We start from the raw sequence: 22,542 nt of genomic DNA, 5'->3' as shown, positions 1-22,542 counted from the left end.
GTTGAATGCAAAACCATTCCTCTTCAATTTGTCATTTCCAGTATAGTAAACCATGTAGTTGTTGGATTCAAAATGGCCCCAGTCCATTTTAGCTCACTAATGTGTAAGATATCGATACTTATGCGTTCCATTTCATTTTTGACTATTTTCATTTTTCCTAGATTCATACTTTGTACATTCCATGTTCTGATTATTAATGGATGTTTGCAGCGCTATGTCTTCATTTTGAGTTGTGCCCCATCAGCAAATGAAGTTCCCAAGAGTTTTACTCCCACTGGCTTTACTCCATTCATATCATCTTGGTCAACTCTACTTTGAGGAGGCAGCTCTTCCCCTGTCTCATTTTGAGTGCCTTCCAACCTGAGGGGCTCATTTTCCAAAACTATATCTGACAGTATTTCTCTGCTATTCATAAGGTTTTCAGTGACTAAATATTCAGAAGTAGTTCATCACTCCTTCTTCTTAGTCTGTCTTCGTCTAGAAGCTCCTCTGTAACTTTTCCACCATGGATGACCCTACTGGTATTTAAAATAGCCGTGGCATAGCTTCCCAGAATCACAGCAACTCACAAGCCACCACAGTATGACAAACTGACAGACGAGTGGTCGATATGTCTACTATATAGGTACAAATCTCTTGATATGCTATGGAATTGACTTTGACGCATAACGACCCTCTAAAGGCTTTAAATCTTTGATGGGATCAGAAAATCTCATCTTTCTCCCATGGAGCAGCTAGTGGGCTCAAACTGCAGACCTTATGGTTTGCAGTCTAATGCTTATCCTATGTCTCTACTTCTTTGGTATATGGAAATGAAAATGCATACCAAAGGGAGCAAGTAACATCACAAACTGATATTTTCATTATTTATTGGGCCTGTTTTTGTGCCTGGGTGGGGATTATAAATGTGGAGAACAGATATAATCTATCAGAACTGCAAATTTATGCAAATCCAATAAATTTCTTCAGATTCTTTTGTGCCAGGCTTGAGTTTTCAAATGGTCTATTCCCATTGCTATAGTATAGACCACCCACGTCAAAAAATTCTTCTAAGGTAAGATCAATTAGAACAACTTTGTTCTGACTGCATTACCCTGGAAATTGGAAAGGCTACAACTACTGAGTCCTGGTGTGGCACTGCAAGATAAACACTGGACTGGGAACCATAAAGTCAGCAGTCCAAATCACCAGCCACAAAGAGACCCTATGCAGGGTTGCTATGAGTTGGAACTGACTCAATTACACTTAACAATAACACAATTACTGAAAATGAATACTGGTACCAACAAGAATATAACCCCATTTTCATGCTGAATCTGGTGGACTCTGCAGGAAAACTACATGCATTCCAATCTGCATAGTCTGGTAGGCTGAACAGATTTGTAGACAACACACTAGTACCATAACTTGTCTGTCTACAAATCTGTCCTATCAGACTAAAACCTCCTTTGCAAAAAAAAATCCTGCATCATTCATTGCTGCAATTCCAGCCAGATTTAAGGACTAGCCAGTGAACCACTGGGAGTAAGGAGGGTTTACTGTCAAAAAGAGGTGATACCAAAATGACCCAAGGGTCCAAGGTGGTGGTGCCATAGGGAGCAGGACCACCAAAGTAGTGATGACACTAGGATTGATGTCACAAATCTACCGGGGTGGTAATGTCACCACCAACCACCCTCACCCACCAGTCAGGGTACAGGCAGAAAGGTGGGACCAGGCAGGCCCCAGTGATTACCAGCAGGCACAGTGGAAGGTCTCCACCGTTACCAGTGGAATAAGAGACGAGCTGCAGGAGTCACCAAAGACAAGGCCACAGAACACAACCCTCCATGATGCTTAAGGGGGAAGCAGATCTCAAGCAAGAGCCCACTACTCTGTTTATGGGGGTCGTGGGAATAGAAGGCAATGGTGAACCATGTCATTCCTATGATCCCGCCTTGAAAGCATAATTAAAGGCAAGACTAATTAGTGCTAAAGTAACCTTAATTAACTAACCTAACTAACCACTAATCAAGAGAATGGGTCTTCTGGGGATCTTGGATCATTTTCTAGTCAGTACACAATATAAGTTAATATACATATATACCCCCAGGGATGTACTCATTAAAATAAATAAATAAAACTCTTTATTGTTGGGGTGTGTAAGTTGGAAGTTACTTGCTTATTTATTTATACTCTGACTCTTCCCACAAAAGATTGGGCTCAGAGGACATTATCTTGCATTTGTACTGCAGAGCTCTTGCATGTTTATATAACAAGAAGATAGTTAGCATGCTCCTTACTTGCTCTGTGATATTAGTAAACCCATGATAATTATTTTATCAGAGTAATACAAAGGATGCCAATATGATTTCCATATTACAGATAGTCACTAGTTAATTGTATGATTTAACACACATCACTCCCTGGATCCCAGCTTCCTCATCTGTAAAATGAGGCCAATACATTAAGGCTTTTTCCAGCTTTAACATGCTCTGTGGTACTATGAGAGGAAAGTTTCTTTTGATCCCCAAGTCTTGTTTCTTGCCAGTCAAATAGAAGTGATGTCTATTCTGTCATACATAGGCATTGTTTGTGACCACTGACAACTCTTGTCCCTTTTGCAGAGTTTTTAATCATGCAATTCCAGGAAGTGCTTAATGAAATGGTAAAATAACAAAGTGCCTTTAGCAACTAGTTTCAGGGACACAGGAAAGGATCTACAAAATTGTCTACCTTCACTATAATACCTAAAGTTTTACACTTCATTCCCACTTGGTAAGGCTGTGTTTGTCCAGAGTCACTAGGTGATATACATAGTTAATAAAAAGCCAAAACAATTGGAAGTTCTAATTCACTCAGAAGCACCTGGGGTGGGAGGTTAGGGGGAATATCAACTGATATCTAAAAATTAGTAATTGAAAACTCAATGAAGCACAGTTCTACTCTGACACACATGGAGTCACCAAAAGTTTTAAAGACTGTACAACTATGGGTCATCTGTCTTTGATACAAATGTGTTTCCAAGAACATTTGCTGAGCATGGATTTGAAATTAGAAGAGACCAAAGAAAGTCATTATGATGTTGGTATAGGGCTATCACAGAAAGAAACTAGAGTAAAAACAAGGGAGGTCACCTTCATCAGCTTATTATTTCCCAGGGTGGGCCCTGTAGAGACTCAGTAGGACATCCAGCTTTGTCTAAGATAAAGAATTGGTATCTGTTTTACTGAAAGAAGTAGTATTAATCATTAGAACTAATGTAGGAAGCAGGTTACAAAATCTCCCTTCCTAAACAGGCTTAAGAATACGTTTTTTTCACTTTGAGATTGTTTAAAAGAAATCTGCAAAGAGCCTGGGGGTGGAGATGCCTGTGGGCATCCCTTCCAGCTCAGTGTTTCTTTGTTCTGGATTCCTGGGGGCATCAGCTGCTGATTCATCTTCTGACAGCCACAAATAATACCTGAGGAACATATCTTGTATTTGAAAAGAGATCCCACAAATTCTTCAAGTTGCTCCTTCATGTTTTAGCTTTTGTCTTGCATTCCTAGTAAATGAATGAATGAAAAAAATGAATGAGTTAATGAATGAACAGGTAAAAGGTCATCTTTTCCACCTAAATAATATATTTGTTTTTACAGTCTGTGTAACATGTATAACAAATACACAGGAAATGACTTCTTTCAGGTACTATTAAGGTCACTATGGGTCAGAACCGACTCGACAGCACTTAAGAACAAGTGATTATCTGTCTTCAGTCCATAAGAATCCCTCAGAAAACCTACAGAGAGAGTAGAGTCATAGTGTGTAGAGATGGGCATCATGCTTGGGTCAGTGAAAATGAGGAAGACTCTCAGTGAGATAGATGGATTGACACAGTGGCTACAATAGTGGGCTTGCAACGAGCAAATCAGAGATTCTGTTAAAATTCAAGGAAATAGTTTATTGAAGGAACAAAACAATTCAGGATCAGGCAGTTCCTTGTAAAGATTTACCAAAGTACTACATACAGTAAAAGGAATTTTTGCAAAGTTTAAATACTGAACGAACTGACAAGAAAATTCTGATTGGTTGACAATTACAAACTCATGCTTTAACAGAAACAAGAGCCGTGGAATTTTATCTTGCAAATCCTAAAGTTTGAGTCCTGGTGTGGCTCTCTGGGTTAATGCACCAGACTACAAAGCCGTTTGAACTGCAAGGTTGGCATTTCAAGCTCACCAGCTGCTCCTCGGAAACCTTCTACAGGGTCGCTATGGGTCAGAACTGACTCAACAGCACTTAACAACATCAACAACAGCAAAGTTTGAGTAATTTTACAGCTGATTCTATGGATAATTGAGGATCAGCCTGAATGGATGCTCTACCTGGGAACACACTGTGAGAGGAAGGGTGAGGAAGGGACAAGGGTGTCTTCAGTCTTCCTGAGGTAGGACTTTTGAAAGTCAGCTCAAAATAAACAGAAAACAAGAGGGGAAAAAAAATGGAGTCTAGGCTGTATTTTTGACAGAAGCCTATCCATATTCTAAGCACCTGGTTCTTTATGGTTCCTTCACAGGCTTAAACATAGCAACAATTGTCAGCATAATATAGGGCTGTACAGTGTTTCATTCTGTTGTACAAAGTTGCTATGAGTTGGAATCGACTCAATAGCACTAAACAACAACATTCCCCCCCCCCCACACACACACATATATACACATATAGATATTCCAAAGTTAGTTCTGATGCAGGTGATCCACAAGACACACTTTAAAGAAAACTGTTATTTATATTATTTATTGTAAGACTGCTGTTCCTTTCTCTGGTCTGTCTACTTTGATACCAGAGCTCCATATTTTTGAGAGGTGAATTTCAATTATTCTACTTCTGGGTCCAAGTCAGTCAAATGGAAAAAAACAAACCCACGATAATGTAATTCCAGAAACTTGCCAAAATTCCAAGGAATTTTAAGATAAACTATAAGGATATGTTGCTGTTAAGTGCCTTCTAGCCAGTTCTGACTCATAGTGACCCTGTATAGAGTTTCTAAAGAGCAGCTAATGAGCTTAAACTGCAGTGCAAATGACTTTGCAGCCCAGTGCATTAACCCATGGCACCATACCAGGACTCCTATATATATATATACATTTATACATATAGATATATAGATACAGATAGATAGATAGATAGAGATAGATCGATAGATAGAGATAGATAGATAGATAGTAGTCCAGATATCATGCTATTGACGCAAAAGCAGATAGACTAATAGATTAATGAAAAAAAAATGCAAAGTCAAGAAAAAGACTATATACATATGTTGACAATAAATTTTCTACAAAGGTGAAAATCAATTCAATAGAGAATGGCTAGTTCTTTCAACAAATGGTACTGAAACAATTCATTTTTAATGAACTTCCACCCAGCAAAAAATATAAGGCACCAACCATTCCCCCCACAGCCCTCTCTACTCAGTTGGGATCGGTAATTCGTTGCAATGGCCACCTAGAACTCAGACGCCATACTCACAGTTTTGGAGTTTATTAGGAAAGTTAACAGGTTACAATACAGGATCAGGAAATGCTCTGAGCACAATGATTCCATTCAACTTCTAATACATGCCCATAGGGCATATCACTCTGCCATCAACCTCAGTCTAAAGGCACTAGGTTTATCTCTTTGGGTAACCAATCCTCCACTTGACCCCTCACTTAGGTGCCTGGAGGCACCCCACTCTACAAGCAAGCTTCCCACCTTAAATCATTCAGCTTTCTTTGCTCTGTGAGCTGGACCCACTGCTCTGTCTCAAGCTCAGGTTTCTGGTTCTGCTGCTGTTGTTCTTCTGCCACTCTGATGTCATAGCTTTCTGTCCTTGGGTAGAGGACGTGCGATGTGCAGGGATCTTGGGTTCCAAAGGATATACTCCACCTCTGAGGCTTCTTCTTTGATTGTAGAGTAGTGAGATCCCACCTTCTGCTCCTGAGATGGTTCATTTTATACCCTTGCTACAGTTTCAAGGTTCTTTTCAATTGCGATTGAAGTCTGCTAACATCCACAGCTGAAGCCAGTCATCCAACCAGTATCTTCTCCCACCTTCTCTTACCTAGACTCAGAGAGGCACAAATATTACTTGGTGGGACTTACAGATTATGGCTACAAGAGACATAAAATAACTTGCTATAGCACACATCCATATCTTGTATCATATTAAAAAAGTAACTCAAAGTTGATGTTCTGTAACAGCAATATTACTAAATGGTAAACCTGAAAGTTGGCAGGCCTTCTAGAAGAAAATCTTTATAACTTTGCCTTAGGCAAAACATTCTAAATAAATTCCAGATAAAATATTAAAATCATGATTCAAAGAAGTAAAAGTTCTCACACTGGATTTTATTAAAATTAGTAACTTCTACTCTTCAAACAACACTGCTAAGAAAGTAGAGAGAAACCATAGACTGAAATTTTTTTCTAAAGTTGACAAATCACAAAATATTTGCATATCATTTATCTAATGAAGTACTTATACCAACAATATATAAAGAACTCTCAAAACTAATAATACAATAATACAAAAGCAAACAACACATTTTAAATAGAAGTAAAAGACCACAACACCATGACCCTTAGTAACCCTTCAGGTCTAGAACCAAACTAATTTCTGTGGCTCAATTTTCAGCCAAGCAGTAAGTAAGTATATGGTGAAACAATGACGTTAGTGAAGTATGCATACCATAGAATGATCAGCTACTCTTGATCAAAAGGACAAAATTCAGAAGAGTTGATAACAAAGAGCAATGGAAACAAGAAACACAAAGAGGAAGTGGGATTGCATTTGGAGTTCTCACCCAGAATTCTGGTCCTGAGATTCTGGATGAACTGTGACTTACTTCTGTTACTTACTTGTTACTACCTGTTACTTACTTCTCTAAACAACTAGATGGGGTAGCAAAAGGCTAGCCACCTGTCTAAGAGCAGGAACAATGGCTGCACTTCCACTTAAAGAAGACTACAAGCTAACTTTAAGAGGTGAGGTAAAGGTTCTTGTTGTTAAGTGCCATCAAGTCAGTTCTGAACTATAGTGACCATGTATAGGGTTTCCAAGGAGGCCCTGGTGAGCTTGATCCACGGATCTTGCAGTTCAAATGGCTTTGCAGTCTGACTCATTAACCCAGCACTCCACACCAAGACTCCTTTACTCCTCACCAAATACTTATAGTCCTAGAGGTCATGCCTGGCTAACAGGAGTACCAATACTATTTGCTGTCCCTCCTCTGCCCCCCCACCCTCCCAGGCATGACTTTCCTATGTGCCTACACTAACAATCCTTGCAGTAGTTCAGTCTGGCCAAATACCCAGGACTTCCTAGACAACCAATGTCCATGCCCTGACAGTGCACTCTAGGATGCACACAGCATCCCAGCTATCCTTTTATAGCTATAACCTCCTTTCATCATGTGATCAATGCTAGCGTATCTTCTAGACAATATCTTAACTTGGGGAAGAAAACTTTTAGCATTGATAGTCCCTTGGGCAAGGTACATTGAGCATGAATTTATCATCTCCAACCTCACCACAGAACTCGAACTTCTCTCTAATGAGACAGATTTGTTGTTGTTGTTAAGTGTCATCGAGTCAGTTCCGACCCATAGCGACCCTGTACAGGGTTTCCGAGGGTGTAAATCTTTACGGGAGTAGAAAGCCTCATCGACAGAAGAAGCCTTAAAAGAAATTCAAGAATCTCTGAACTTATTAGCTAATGTAGTTTTAGATAACCACATAAGTGACTGACTATTTGCTTGCCTCTCAGGGCAACATCTGTAACATCATAAATACCACCTGCTATAAGTGCATCAATAATTCTACAAAAGTCAAGACTCAAGCCAATGAAATCCTTAGCTGTGCCATTTTGTCTTCTAGACCAGCTATGATAAGTCAATCCTGAGCTCCTGGCTTTGGTCTCAACTTTCTCACCATTTTAAAAATCTTCATATGTATTTTAATATTTGACTCCTGCCTCCTCAATCTGTTTTCTAAATGTATTTCCTCTAGGTCCCAGGATCCTCACCTACAAATGCTAATCTTACAAGATTACCACCCTTCTGTCACACCTCCCCTTGGGCCCTTAGCACAGGCAGAGAGATGCGTTCCACATTAGACTGTCTACCATCTAGTGTCAGCCAGAAGCAGGGAGAGAAAAAAAACAACAAAAAAAACTGACAACCTCCTTCCCTTACTCCAAAAACAACTTTTGGTTGCAAGTCTCTCTGGAGGGGGAAATGTAAGGTTAAGGAAATGGACGAAAATGACTTGCAGCTACTCAGAAAAGATCAATTGAAACATAAAACCCTCCAAATCCAAAGGACAAGTGGGAGAGGATATAAACAAGGTAAGAAACTATCACCTTGTGCTTCTGGAATCCAGTGGGGCTTGTGAGCCCTCCCCCTATATTCAGCTACCCTGCCTTGGGTTGTTAACTGTCAACCTCCCCCTTAAACAGTTTTCAACCAAGGCACAAAATCCATTATGTTAAGTATCCCAGATGCCTTTGCAATGGAATCCATCCTGAAATTTTAGACTCCATCATGGATACCAGATGCACATACAGCATGGGAAAAAGGAGAGACTGAAATGACACATGAGAATGGAACCACAAAAACAGGAAAAGGTAACTTCTCTTTGAAATTGAAACAAAACTGCCTTTGCAGATTAACCCCTCACACTGAAATGCAACGTTGGTTTGGACTGCAAGGTTGGTGGCTCAAAATTCACCAGCCACTTCTCAGAAACTCTATATAAAGTCTCTATCAGTAGGACCAGAGTCAGTGGCACTTAACAACAACATAAATACACCTTAGACTGTGAGCCTAAGGAGACTGTGCTGTCTTCCCATATTCTAATATACCTCTTTGATACTATATTTCATGAGTTCCTAGTCTTCTGTAGCTCTGCTTGGTAACAGAATAGGTGATATTACATGGAGGGGGTTGCAATCATTGAAATGAAGTCCATGATTTCTTGAATGTAAAACTATCTGCTCTGTAAACCTTCACTCAATTCACAAAAAAAGTTTAAAAGTACATATTAGGCAAAAATTCAAACGTATGCTTTACTAACAGATATGCAAATTTAACAAAGGATTGTTTGTGTTAAGTGCCATTGAGTCCATTCTGACTCATAGCAACCCTGTACAGAGTTTATGAGGAGCAGTTGATAGATTTGAACCACCTATCCTATAGATTAAGGAGCTCTGGCAGCATAGTGGTTACGAATCGGGCTGTGAACCTCAAGGTCAGCAGTTCGAAACTACCAGTGGTTCAGGAGGAGAAAGAAGAGGCGTTCTGCTCCCGTAAAGATTTACAGCCTCGGAAACCCTGTGCAGGGTCGCTATGAGTCGGAACCGACTCCACGGCACTTAACAACAACAACAACCCTGTAGATTGCAGTCCAGTGCTGATCCTAAAGTGCCACACCAGGAAGAGGTATGTGAAAAAATGCTCAACCCAATTAGCCATCATTGTTAAGTGTCACTGAGTTGGTTTTGACTTTGACTCATAGAAACCCTGTATAGGGTTTCCAAGGAGTGGCTGGTAAATTTGAACACCTGTCCTTTTGGTTTAAACGGATTATCCCACAATGTCACACAAATTAACCACATTGAGATACCATTACATACCTATTGCAATTAGTATATTAAAAAGATGAACCAAATCAACATTCACAAGGATATAGAAAACTGAAACTCTCATGCACCACTGTAGGGAATCTAAAATGGTACAAATACTGAAGAAAGCACTTTGGCAGAAGTAAATATATGCTTACCATAAGACCCAACCATTTCACCTCTATCTCTCAATAGAATTTTGGAAAATCTAAGCAAAACGGACACACTGTTATCATCCATCTAATAAGTGAAAATTTCAGGGAAACAATGAGTTATTGGTGATGATAAAGAAACCAACTTTTATTTATCTAATTTTCTTCTGTTTAAAAAAAAAAACCTCATAATCATTTTGAAGTCCTTAGGTGTTGCAAGTGATTTGGACTTGACACTAACCTAAAAGTGGTTAGTAGTTCAAACCCACCCAATGTTCCCATATGGAAGAGGCCTAGCAATCTCTTTCCATAAAGATTATAGAAAAAGAAAGAAAAAACCCCACAAAAACCCCTATAAAGAAGTTTTACTCTGTTACACATGGGGTCACCACAGGTTAGAAGCAACTCAACAGCAACAGTTTGTTGGTTTTGCTTTGTTATAATCACTTTCTCTTGTAAAAGTATCTTGTAAAATTAAAAGTGTATCGACAGGGATGGGCAACTTGGACATTGGCTACCCAAAATAGGGGAAGGGATACAAAGGTAAGAAGTGACTGGCTTACAAGCTTTCAAGAGGGAACCTAGATCCAAAGGGCATGGAGGAAGGTAGAGTCTCCAGTGAATAGTATCTAGCCTGTCCAAGAAGGGCTGATGAAATGAAATGCAGATGGGTCTCTTGTGATGCAATAGTGAATAATTGTTATCAGGACTGATTGTGAGGGTTGGAAATCTAAAGGCGGACATTTTGTAGCAAGGAGGGGAGTGATTAACTTTTCAGTCTAGGAGCGGAGGACCCTAGGACCATCAATGGAGAAAAGCAGTGAGGTCTGAGATGGAGGCAGAGAAGATGACGACAAGAGATGGTGTGGCTGTGGACTAGGGATCAGGAGATGGAAAGGGGCTGAGGACTGTGGTCGGGGAGTGCAGGCTTACAGGGTACACCCTTTGTTTGGGTGAGGATGCATGGATGGGATGGTAACTATGCCAATGAAATGATAGATGATAGAATGAATGTAAAACTAATGTTCTCCCATGTAGACTATCACACAATTCACAATAAAACATTTATTAAAAATTAAAAGTTTACATACTCTATTAATATTATCATTGCATAACAAATTATCACAAATTTAATATCTTAAGACAACAAAAGTCTGGTATAGATTTGCTAAATCCTCAGCTCAACATCTGGTAGTGGTGATGATTATGTGGTGAGGAGTCAGTTCTGACTCATAGTGGCTCTGCACAGGATTTCTTAGACTCTATATCATTACTGGAGCAGAAAGCCTCATTTTTCTCCTGTGAAGTGCTGATAGATTTGAACTGCTTGCCTTGGGGTTAGCAACCTAACTTGTAACCGTCTACACTACCAGAGCTCCCTCTGCTCAGCATCTGTTGTTGTTAAGTGCCATGGAGTTGGTTACAACTCATAATGACCCTGCAAAGGGTTTCCAAGATGTGGCTGATGAATTTAAACCATTGACCTTGTGATTCAAATCGGCCTTGAGGTCAGTGTTTTATCCCACAGCACCACATCAGGACTCCAGGCTAAAATCAAGGGGTCAGCTGGGGCTGAAATCTTAATCTGAGACTCAGGGTCCTTTGTTGGGTAGATCACTGATTATTGGCAAAATTTAGTTCCTTGTGGTTGTATGGCTGAAGTCCCACTTTCTTGCTGACTGTTGGCTAGGTCCTTGCTACATGGCTCCCTCAATAACCCTCAGTAAGCAACTCATACGATGATTATTTGTTTTTTCAAGGCCAGCAGGAGAATTTCCCTCACTCTTCACATCACTGTCCCCCTTCACCCGGAAGGGGCCCAACCCCCTTTAAGAGCTTACCTGATTAAGTCAATTCCATCTTGGAAATCTCCCTTTGAATTACATCTGCAAAATTGTTTCACCTTTGTCATATAACATAATCTAATCACAGGAGTGAAACATCATATTCACAGTCCTGTTCACACTCAAGGGGAGAGTATTATTCAGGCCTTGTATACTATGGGATAGCAATCTTAGGAGCATCTCAGAATTCTGCCTACCATACCTAGCTTATTTGAAGATGTGCGCCCAGGAGACAAGTACAGAATTGTTCATCACAGGGTTCTTTGTAACAGGAAAAGTTATTGCCTACCTTCCAAAAGCTCATAAATAGAGAATGTATAAACAACACAAAGAATATTTAGGTTGGAATATTATATAAAACTTCAGCATTGAAAATGAATAGCTAGGTAATATATATAGTGATCTTACTATGAATGTTCCTTCTTGCATTAAGTATTATGGTGAATGAAAAAATAAGGTTATGTATGTAGAATTTTAAAGTGCACACAATATTATGTTTTATTTATGAATGCATAGTGTTCATGGACACATATGTATGACAGAGTATTTTGTTAAAGTATTGATGGGATACACACTAAATCCACAGTGTGGTTGCCTCCAGGAACTGAAAAGGGGAATGAGATTCAGGAGTTAGAAAGTGACAAGATGCTTTTATAAAATAAAACAATTGAAGTAACTATAGCAAAATGTTGAAAACTGTCAATTGTGGGTGTTCATAGTGTAATTTTGAAAAGATCTTTCTTATTATTTTTAGAAATTCTGAAATTAAAAATTATTTTTAAAGAGATAAATTACATAGAATATTCAAAAGATGTAGTGAACATAATAACAGAAAATAAAGAACAGAGACAGTATTCAAGACATTTGTCTGCAAATTGGGATTAATTTTGCAAAACAAAGTAAGGTAAGAAGTTCCAGGAGAAGACACAATAACAGGTACTTGCAGATAAATAATAATAGTTAATGCCTCCAATTTATTTATGTCATTTGTTCAGTATTATTTCTCATCAGAGTTAGTGGGTCAGTTCTCAGTAATGTTGTGTAACAGGAAACACAAGATCTCAATTACATATAGCAATAAACCTTTATTTTTGCTCACAGGTTTGAGTCATCTGAGAAATTCTGCTGATCTGAGACAGTTGTGTGTCTATTGTCAGCTCTAGGTCAAATAAACAGCTAATTTTTACTGGAGTTTCTCATGTCTTGCATCTCTACCCTGTCCCGTGTACTTTTTCTCCAATAGACAAGTCCAAATTTACTCTCATGGTGAAGACAAAAGAGCACGGAGAGCAAGAAGAAAAGCACAGATCTTCTCAAAAGTCCCTCAGACCTGGCTCCAGAACTGGCACACTGTCCTTGCTCTATGTTCTAGATGCCAAAGCAAGAATAGACAGACTCTTTAATCAAACTGTGAAAAATCAAGACCGTTACTACATTCAATCTACCACAATCAGATAAAGCCATTTCAGTATGCTATTTCTCCAGTTTACTCCATTCATTGTGAGAGTTTAAAGACTGAACAATGCAGTGATTAGCTATTGTGTGCTTTTATGGGTTTTGTTTTAATTTTGTGTTTTAGTTGGTTCTTATATGTCCCTGCTTGACATAATCCCTTAATATGTGAATATCTATTATCGTCAACCTAGATGTTCCCAGAATATTACAATTTAGGAGCATAGGATCTAGGTTCTTTAGAAATATAGTTTGAAGAGGACCAACAATTATTAGTTTAAAAGTGAACACAGTTGCATGCTGAAGAGATTAAAATCTGTGAAGACCAAACTTCAAGCCATGATGACAATTATATTCTTGCCAGAATACATGTAGGCCTTCTCAAAGGAACTGTTTGTGAGAGCATTCCCTCCCCTGTGCCCTGCCCTTTTTGTTCAGTCTGATTGATTTAGCCTTTCATCCAACAAGAAAGACAGACCAGAAAACTGTTGGGAAAATACAATGTGAAAACTCTGCAAATGACTGCATTTCCCTCCTGGAAGGTCACAGTGCATATTTGTCTTAGATGTTGCATTTAGCGAGACAAATACCCACCCATTCTTTGTCTTCCTAACATACCCTTAATTTTACTTGGGATAGCAATGTCCCAGTTAAAATTACTTGCTACTTCAGATGACCTTAAAACTAAGCATAGCTGCATGTGCTAGTTTCTGCCCATGAGATATTACCATGAGTTAATTTGGGGGAAAACTGAAAAAACTATTCTTCCTTGAAATAAAGACACATATTTTGCTGTTCTCCACTTTTGCCCTTGATTTCTCCCTATGCTGCCTTCCTAGACTGCAAAACATGATGCCTAGAAAGTTGTCAGCCACCACACAAAGCAAGGAAAATTTCCACAGTGTTCTAATGATGATGGAGGGAAATGAAGAATGAAGTCAGGTTTATGGTGGCCTCCTGGAACTGTCATTCCACTATGAATTTCAATCTTCACATTTATTTATTATGTACATAACAAGGATAAACCTCTTCTATGTTTATGCCTACATGATTAGGCTTTTGTCACATGAAACCAAATGAAAACTTAAATGATCAGTGTGTTCTAAGAATTTTTGCATTAAAAAGAAAATCAATCATTTCAAAACATGTGGGTAAGCCATAAAATACTGCTACAAAATCAACTAAAAGCTTATTAAACAAAAAATATTAAAATATGAAGCTATTACTACAAGAACAGCAAGTTGTTCACCAGGGAGGCATCAAGGCAAATAAGTAATCAAGTTCCTTCAGGGCAAACACCTCCAAAACTGAAACTCAAGGGTAACACACGAGCAGACATGCTAGTTTTCTGGTGACTACATTGGTCTACTGTTGAGTGGTAAAGGGGGAAAGGCAGCAATGAAAATATGGGCTGAGTTCAACCACATTCCATAGACTCCTGTTGACCTGGAGATGAGAGCGAGAAGAAGAAGGAATGGTTGGTTCAAAGTGTGGTGAGACCTCGGGACTCCTGAACCCATGAATAAGGACATAGATACAGAGGGCTAGAGCTGAGAGTGAGGCATCCAGCTGATATGAAGTGAGGGGAGATGCACAAGAACAACTAAACTTGCAGATAGTACCCATATGACCTATCTTTGATGGCTTGATTATCAGAATTTGAGTAGAGGAAGATGAAAAAACAATTTGTGATAAAGGAAAAAAGTGTAAATTGCTACAATTTGATGAACTTTCCCTGTACTTATGGACACAGTAGCCCAAAATACCAACTGAGAGGGAAGAAGTCTTCACATCAAGTATCAATCCTATCCCCTCTGTATACAGGGCAGATAGGGATGGGCAACTTAGACATTGGCTACCTTAAATGAGAGGGCAATAAAGGTATAAAGTGACTGGCTTACAAGTTTTCAAAAGTGAGTTTAACAGTGTGTGGGGAAAGGTAAAGCTTCCACTGAATAGTTTTCATGTTGTTTAGACACGTCTGGTGAAAAGAGACAGGGATAAGATTCTTATGATTCAACAGTGAGTAATTGTTACCCTGATTAATTGCAACTGTCACAACTGTAAATGTAGAAGTTTTGTAACAAAAACAGGGAGTAGTTAACCTTATAGTCCAGGAGCAGAGGACCCTAGGACCATCAAGGGAGATGAGCACAAGCAGAATGTGGGACCCTAGCCAGACAGGCAGCAACACCAGAGGCACAGATGAGGACATGGAGAAAGAGAGCAGCTAAAGACTCTAGACTCATGGAAAGTGAAAGACTGAGTGTTGGTGGCCAGGAGGCAGGCTTGCAGAATGTGCCCTTTGGTTGTTTATAGTATTATATATTCCGGAGTGTTTTGTGTACATCCCCACCCCCTAAAAATTTTTTTAACAAAAGAATAGAGGGAATGAAAGCAAATACGACTGAATAATGATGCACAGAAGAAATTGTACTCATTGCAATAAAATGAGTGTAAAACTGATGTTCTCTCATATAAACTATCACTCAATTCATAATAAAATCTTTAAAAAAAAAAAAGAAACTGTTTTTCTTGACATATCCTCCATCTAGGTCTATACACTCTGAAGACTGTGTTTCCATGTTTCTAACCCTTCCTCGAGGTATTCTGTACTCTTTAATTTATGTCAAAATGGCAGTTTTGGAAATCTTGAAGGACTAAAATCATGTTCCCTTTAAATGTTCTTTGACTTTGGGGAACAAAAATAAGTCTGAATGAGCAAGATCAGGGATATAGGGTGGATGGGATGTTTTCTAACAAAATTCTCATAGGAACACTAGTGCAATGTCACAATGGAATAAAATTCCTTGTCACAATTTTCCTGGCTTTATTCCCAGCAATGTAAATTTCTTCAAACTTTTCCCGTATAAGCCTCCATGGTCATACTGTTTCCTTGAGAAAAATCTATCAATACTACTCCTTTGAAAACCCAACTGTCATTATAATTTTCTGAGCTGATGCTAGTCTCTACCTTGAATTTAAGTGGTTCCACAGATCCAACTGGAAGTCACTGTTTTGATTGGATGTTTTATAGAAGGGACCCTCAGAGACTAAGACCTGTGTAACAGAAAGAACTTTCCAGCAGCTGTCCACTGATTGCAGAGACATGTTCAAATACATTTTGTTCTGAATAAACCCATTCAAGTATGAATTGGAAACCTAATAACAACTTTTTTTTATTTACCCTCATATATGCATGGAAGCACATTTTATTAATTTATCTAGTTTTTTCTTGTTTTTGTTTTTGAGAATATGCACAGGAGGACACACACCAATTCAAAGATTTTTACATTTCAGAGACATGGATTATGTTCTTCCAATTGTACAGCCATTCACACCCTCATTTTCCAAATCGTCCTTCCAACATTAATATAAACTCGTTGTCACCTCTGTTTTCTAGCTAATCCTTCAAGTTGTTGTTGCCACTTTGATTCCATATAGATAATTCTTAATCACAATACTAAAACATCTTATACATAAATGAACCTGGAGGGCATTATGCTATGTAAAATTGTTGTTGTTGTTAAGTGCTGTGGAGTCATTTCTGACTCATAGCAACCCTGTATAGGGTTTCTGAGGAGCAGCTGGTAGGTTTGAACCACTGACTTTCTGGTTCACAGTCCTTTGCTGATTCTACAGTGCCACAAGTCAGTCATAAATAACAAGTATTGTATTGTATGAGAACTCTAATGTGAAAAGTCAAGAAAAAGTTTTTATGCTAAAAGAAACATTCTTTGATGTTTATCAGGTGTGGGAGGGAAGTGGTGAATATTCACTGGCTAGTGGGCTGACTGGCTAAAGATATTAACTTGGTTGGAAAAGTGGCAACACACAATAAGACGGAGGTGGGCAAAAAATACAATGATGGAGGTAGGAGAACACATAGAGAGGAGTGCAGAGGTTAAAGGCAAAATAGGTAATACTTTTATATACAGAATCTTGCAATAACAGTGATCTATAGGCAGATAAATGGATGTTTGTTGTTGTTAGATGCCATTGAGTTGGTTCCAACTCATAGCAACCTTATGTACAACAGAAAAATACAGTACTAACTTCTGCACAATCCTCACATTACTTGTTATGTTTGAGCCCGTTGTGGCTACCACCGGGTCAACCCATCTTGTTGGGGGTCTGTCTCTATTTTGATGACCCTGCACATTACTAAGCATGATGTCCTTCTCCAGGGACTGGCCCATCCTAACAATATGTCCAAAGTACCGGAGACAAAGTCTCCTCATCCTCACTCTAAGGAGCATTCTGGTTGTACTTCTTCTAACACATATTTTTCTGTTCAACGTTCTTCACCAACACCATAACATAAATGCATCTATTCTCCAGTCTTCCTTGTTCATTGTCCAACTCTCACATGAAAATGAAGTGATTGAAAATACCATGGCTTAGGTCAGGCACACCTTAGTCCTCAAACTGATACCTTTGCTCTTGAACACTTTAAAGAGGTCTTTTGCAGATTTGCCTAATGCAATACATCATTTGATTGCTTGACCACTGTTTCACTGAGCATTGACTGCAGATCCAAGTAATATGAAGTATTTGAAAAATTCAATCTTTTCTCCATTTATCATAATGTTATTCATAGGCCTAGTTGTGAGGAGTTCTATTTTTCCATTGAGGTGCAAAGCATTAAGTATTTCAAGTCCTTTTTTCTTTCAGCAGGCAAGGTTTTAAAATATGCATATCACTGATTGTTAATGGCTTTATCTCCAATCCTGATGCTACATTCTTCTTCATATAGATTAGATTTTTGGATTATTTGATCATCATAAAGATTCATTAGATATGGTGAAAGGATACAACCCTGGAGCATAAATTTCTTAATTTTAAACTATTTGACATCTCACTGTTATTTTGGAACAACTGCCTCTTGTTCTGTTTACAGGCTCCTCATGAGATCTGGTAGTGTGTTGTTGTTATTATTAGGTGCCATCATGTTGGTATTGACCCATAGCGACCTTATGCACAGCAGAATGAAACACTGCCCGATCCTGGGCCAACCTCACTTGAGTTGCCACGCTTGAGTCCACCGATGCCAACACTTGGCCAATCCATCTTGCTGGGGCTCTTCCTCTTTTTCTCTGACCATCCACCTTATCAAACATGATATCCTTCTCCAGTGACTGGTCCCTCCTGACAATATGTCTGAAATATGAGAGATGAAATTTGGCCATCTTGGCCTCCAAGGAGCACTCTGGCTGCACTTCTTACAAAACAGATCTATTGGTTCTTTTGGCAGCCCATGGCACTTTCAATATTCTCCTCCAACACCATAATTCAAAAGCATCAATTCATCTGCAGTTTTCTTTATTCACTGTACAACTTAACACATATGAGGTTATTGAAAATACCATGGCTTGGGTCAGGCGCACCTTAGTCCTCAAGCTGACATCTTTGTTCATCAAAACTTTAATAAGGTCTTGTGCAGATGATTCGCCTAATGCAATACGTCGTTTGCTTTCTTGACTGCTGCTTCCGTGAATGTCGATCATTGATCCAAGAGGAATGAAGTCCTTGACAACTTCAATCTTTTCTCCGTTGATAAGAATGCTGTTTATTGGTCGAGTGGTGAGGATTTTTGTTTTCTTGACATTGAGATGTAATCCATATCGAAGGCTGTGCTCTTTGATCTTCATCAGTAAATGTTTTAAGTCCTCTTTACTTTCATCGAGCAAGGTTGTATCATCTGCATATCGCAGGTTGTTAATGAGCCTTCCTCCAATCCTGATGCCACGTTTTTCTTCATATAACCCAGCTTCTCATATTATTTGCTCAGCATAGAGGTTGAATAAGTATGGTGAAAGAATACAGCCTTGTCGCACACCATTTTTAATTTTAAACCACTAAGTGTTCCCATGTTCTGTTTGAACAACCGCCTCTTGGTCCATGTACAGATTCCTCATGAGCACAATTTAGTGTTCTGTAATATTCATACTTCACAATGTTGTCCAGAGCTTGTCATGATCCACACAATCGAAAGCCTTTGCATAGTCAATAAAGCACAGGTAAACATCTTTCTGGTATTCTCTGCTTTCAGCCAAGATCCATCAGACATCAGCGATGATATCCCTTGTTCCTTTCAAATACCTTCTTTAGACAGTATAAGAGACATGGACCTCACCAGATGGAATACATAGAAATCTGGTAGTGTAGTGGTTACATATTGGGCTGCTAGCCTCAAGGTTGGCAGTTCGAAACTACCATCCGTTCTGCAAGAGAAAGATGAGGCTTTCTGCTCCCGTAAAGATTTACAGCCTCGGAAACCCTGTGTAGGGTCACTATGAGTCCGAACTGACTCCACAGTACTTAACAACAACATGCTGACATGGGCTTTGTATTTTCCTATTTTCTCAGACCCCTCAGTCTGTATGAAGGTGGGTGCTTCCAAATTGAGACCCAAGCATTTTGATGTGGCTCTTTGAAATATATGAAAACCATTTTCTATTTTCACTGTCTCTTTCATGGGTGAACACTTTGTTAAAAATGTGTTTGAGTGTTACAAGGTTGTCAAGTACTAGCTGTAATCTTTTAAAGGTGCTTGTGTTCATTTTATCTTTATTCTGTTTGCCTATCTCTAATTCACAGTCTAAACATCTCTCTAATGGTTTGCTCTCTGGCCTTACTGCATAAAAATGAAGGTCACTGTTCAACCTCTTTGGGACCACAAGAGCAATCACTAACTGAAAGATGACTAAAGACTCTTTTGCCAGCACAAAGCAGACATAAGCCATCTCAGAGTAATTACAGTCTCCACTGGTCACAAGCAAACACCCACTGGTACAAGTAAACCACAACCCAAATCCATGACAAAAGAACAGATTTTTATTGGACCCCTGGTGTGGTGCTGTAGGATCAGCAATGGACTGCAAGCCATAAAGTTGGCAGTTCAAACCCTCCAGTTGCTCCTCAGAAACAGGGTCACTATGAGTTGAAACAAACTCACCAGCACTTCACAAAAACATCGAACCCTGAAAGTGCAGAAGTTCTGAGTATACCTTTTGAGATTCCATTATTTTGTTTCTGTTCCTGCCTGATCTGAATTTTTGTAGACATTTGGAGCATAAGTCTATCCTCTAGCAGATTAAACGTAGAACCCCAAACAAACTTTATTTTTCATGTCTTTAAGAGCTTATTAATTTAACATTCCTTTGGTTGCTGACACATACCGGTTTTGTGAAAGATGGGGAGTGCTACTTCAAAAGATCACAGTGCACCCCCATCAAGGTCACCTCACTTGTTATTTTAAAATTCATAGTCTTGGTACAGTTGGAAGATGGCACATGCTTATAAAAAAAAAAAAAAAAAAAGCCTAGAGGATCAATGGATAACTTACTAAGTTAGCTTTATTGCACAGTAAATGGAATCTGAAGGTCTGTGGACTTATCAGAACCAGTGAGATATCTATTTCAATTGTTTTTTGAAAGATTCCAAGAGACAAAATGAGAGTAGATTTGCCTTACTGGACATAATGTCCAGACAAGCCAAACATATTAAAGAATTGCAAAGTTTAACTTCTCTTTTGAGTGTTTCTTCATCTTCCTTTACCTCACCTTTCTCTTCTGGTTATAATGTCTGCTACCACCAATCCTCCAGAAGCTGCCACTGTGTACTTGGTCCTTCCTTAGTACACTAAAACTTCTGAAAATTCTAGAAATGAAAATTCCTAATATGAACTCCCTTGTTACTCAGAGTATTTGATAAGTGAACCACATCACACAAATGTCTTTTAAGACAAACCCCGATGAATGTATTAGAAATAAGCCATCAGTAAGTTTTGCTCCATAGACAGAAAGAAGCAGAACTAAGGGCCAAAATGAATGTTTCCCAACTCTAGTTTCCCAACTCATATAAATTTGCTAAAGAGTTCAGGCTTCTCACTTCTACCTGTCAATCTGGATTACCAGGTTTATACTAATTTACTACCATGATGTCAGGTCAGGAAGAGGAAAATTTTGGATGGAAGCTGAATGACAACCCAAATGGTACTCTCCTCCCCCAAACCAGAGACCTTTTGCAAGAAGACAGGCACTTGTATTATAAATCATTACCTAGAAAGATAGACTGATTCAGGCTTGTAAACAAGAAGGAGAAGAGAAATTTTACAATTGCATAGATAGACTTTCCAAACTATTTGGAGAACAGTCTTTACATCATCATAAATTGTACTTTCCTTTCAATTAGATAAATCTTAATGGACTTAACCCTGAAAGAAGCTAATTTTGTTAAAAGACATCATTTTGATTAGGAAAATTTTTTTTTTTATCTTACATCCTGTCTCAATAATTGTTTCAAATTCTGGATCAGAAAAATAGGATAACTGAGCAAAAAATTGATTTGAGCCAAAATAAATTAATGACATTGCAGTTGTATCAATTATAATCTCCAAGTTATAATGATAATTTCAAGCCCATGTTTGAGAACACACCCATATTTTCCCAACAGGAGTTCCTAGCATTTAGTATTATTGTCAAAAGTAAGAACACTTCAAGAAAGCTTGTCTTATCCTGAAGAACATGTTTGGTGTTTTAACACCAATACCACCGAAGCCTAAATGAATAATAGACTTTTTCCAGTGGAAGCTCTCAATGGTCAAGGAGAAACAACCCTCTAAATTAAGTTAGAGCCATTTAAATTCATAATTGACAAAAATCTACTCTTTCTGCTATTAGCTCCTTAAGTATATAAAAGTCTGTACTCCAAAGTACTTCTAAAGGGAGAATAAACAAGATGGCAGATTGGGTGGAAGTGCAGTAAGGAGCTCCGTCAGCAACAACACAGAACACCTGACCAAGCAGGCTCAGGGGATGGTCCCAGAACTCTGAACCGCATATAAAGGAATATTTATAAGGTTGGAAGGCTTACAGCTGGGGGAATTTGTGGCAGAAGCAAGAAATCCATTGCTTTCTCGTTCGGGATGCTCAGCTGCTCAAGGAGCTGCCATCTTGGGTGAGATCAAGCTGGGGAAGGTTCAGAGCAGCCACGGACGCCTGACAGAACTGCGGAGATAAAGGTGTGGACATACTTTTCTTTTGGTATCTGTTCATTGGTCCCTTGCTGTCTGCACACCTCCACTGTGGCGACTAGAGGGGTGCCTGAGCCAGTGGACACCCCAGCCCCACCCTCAGAGGGTTCTACTATGCATGCGCACAGATCTCCTTGAAATTTAAACAGACAGTTTCCACTTAAAACCAAACGGCCACAGCAGGCCTTGAACTGTTTATAACTAGAAAAAAGGCCTGAATGGGGATTATGGAGCAGGACAAGCAGACAAAAAAAAGGAAATTAAATCCTAAGTCACATCAAAATGACCAACAGTGGCATCTTGAAATTTCTCAAGAAGAGTGAAAAGGGAAGCCCACATCCTGATTACATCTACCTGGAGATAATCACAAAGCATAAAAAATACCAAACTACATACCCATCTAAGTCTTAAGGCCACAGATAAACCCTGAATATG

Source organism: Chrysochloris asiatica, unplaced genomic scaffold (genome assembly GCF_000296735.1).
Source record: "Chrysochloris asiatica unplaced genomic scaffold, ChrAsi1.0 scaffold00002, whole genome shotgun sequence".
Lineage (NCBI taxonomy): Eukaryota > Metazoa > Chordata > Mammalia > Afrosoricida > Chrysochloridae > Chrysochloris > Chrysochloris asiatica.
The sequence above is the reverse complement of the archived record's forward strand: the minus strand, read 5'-3'. Positions refer to the sequence as shown.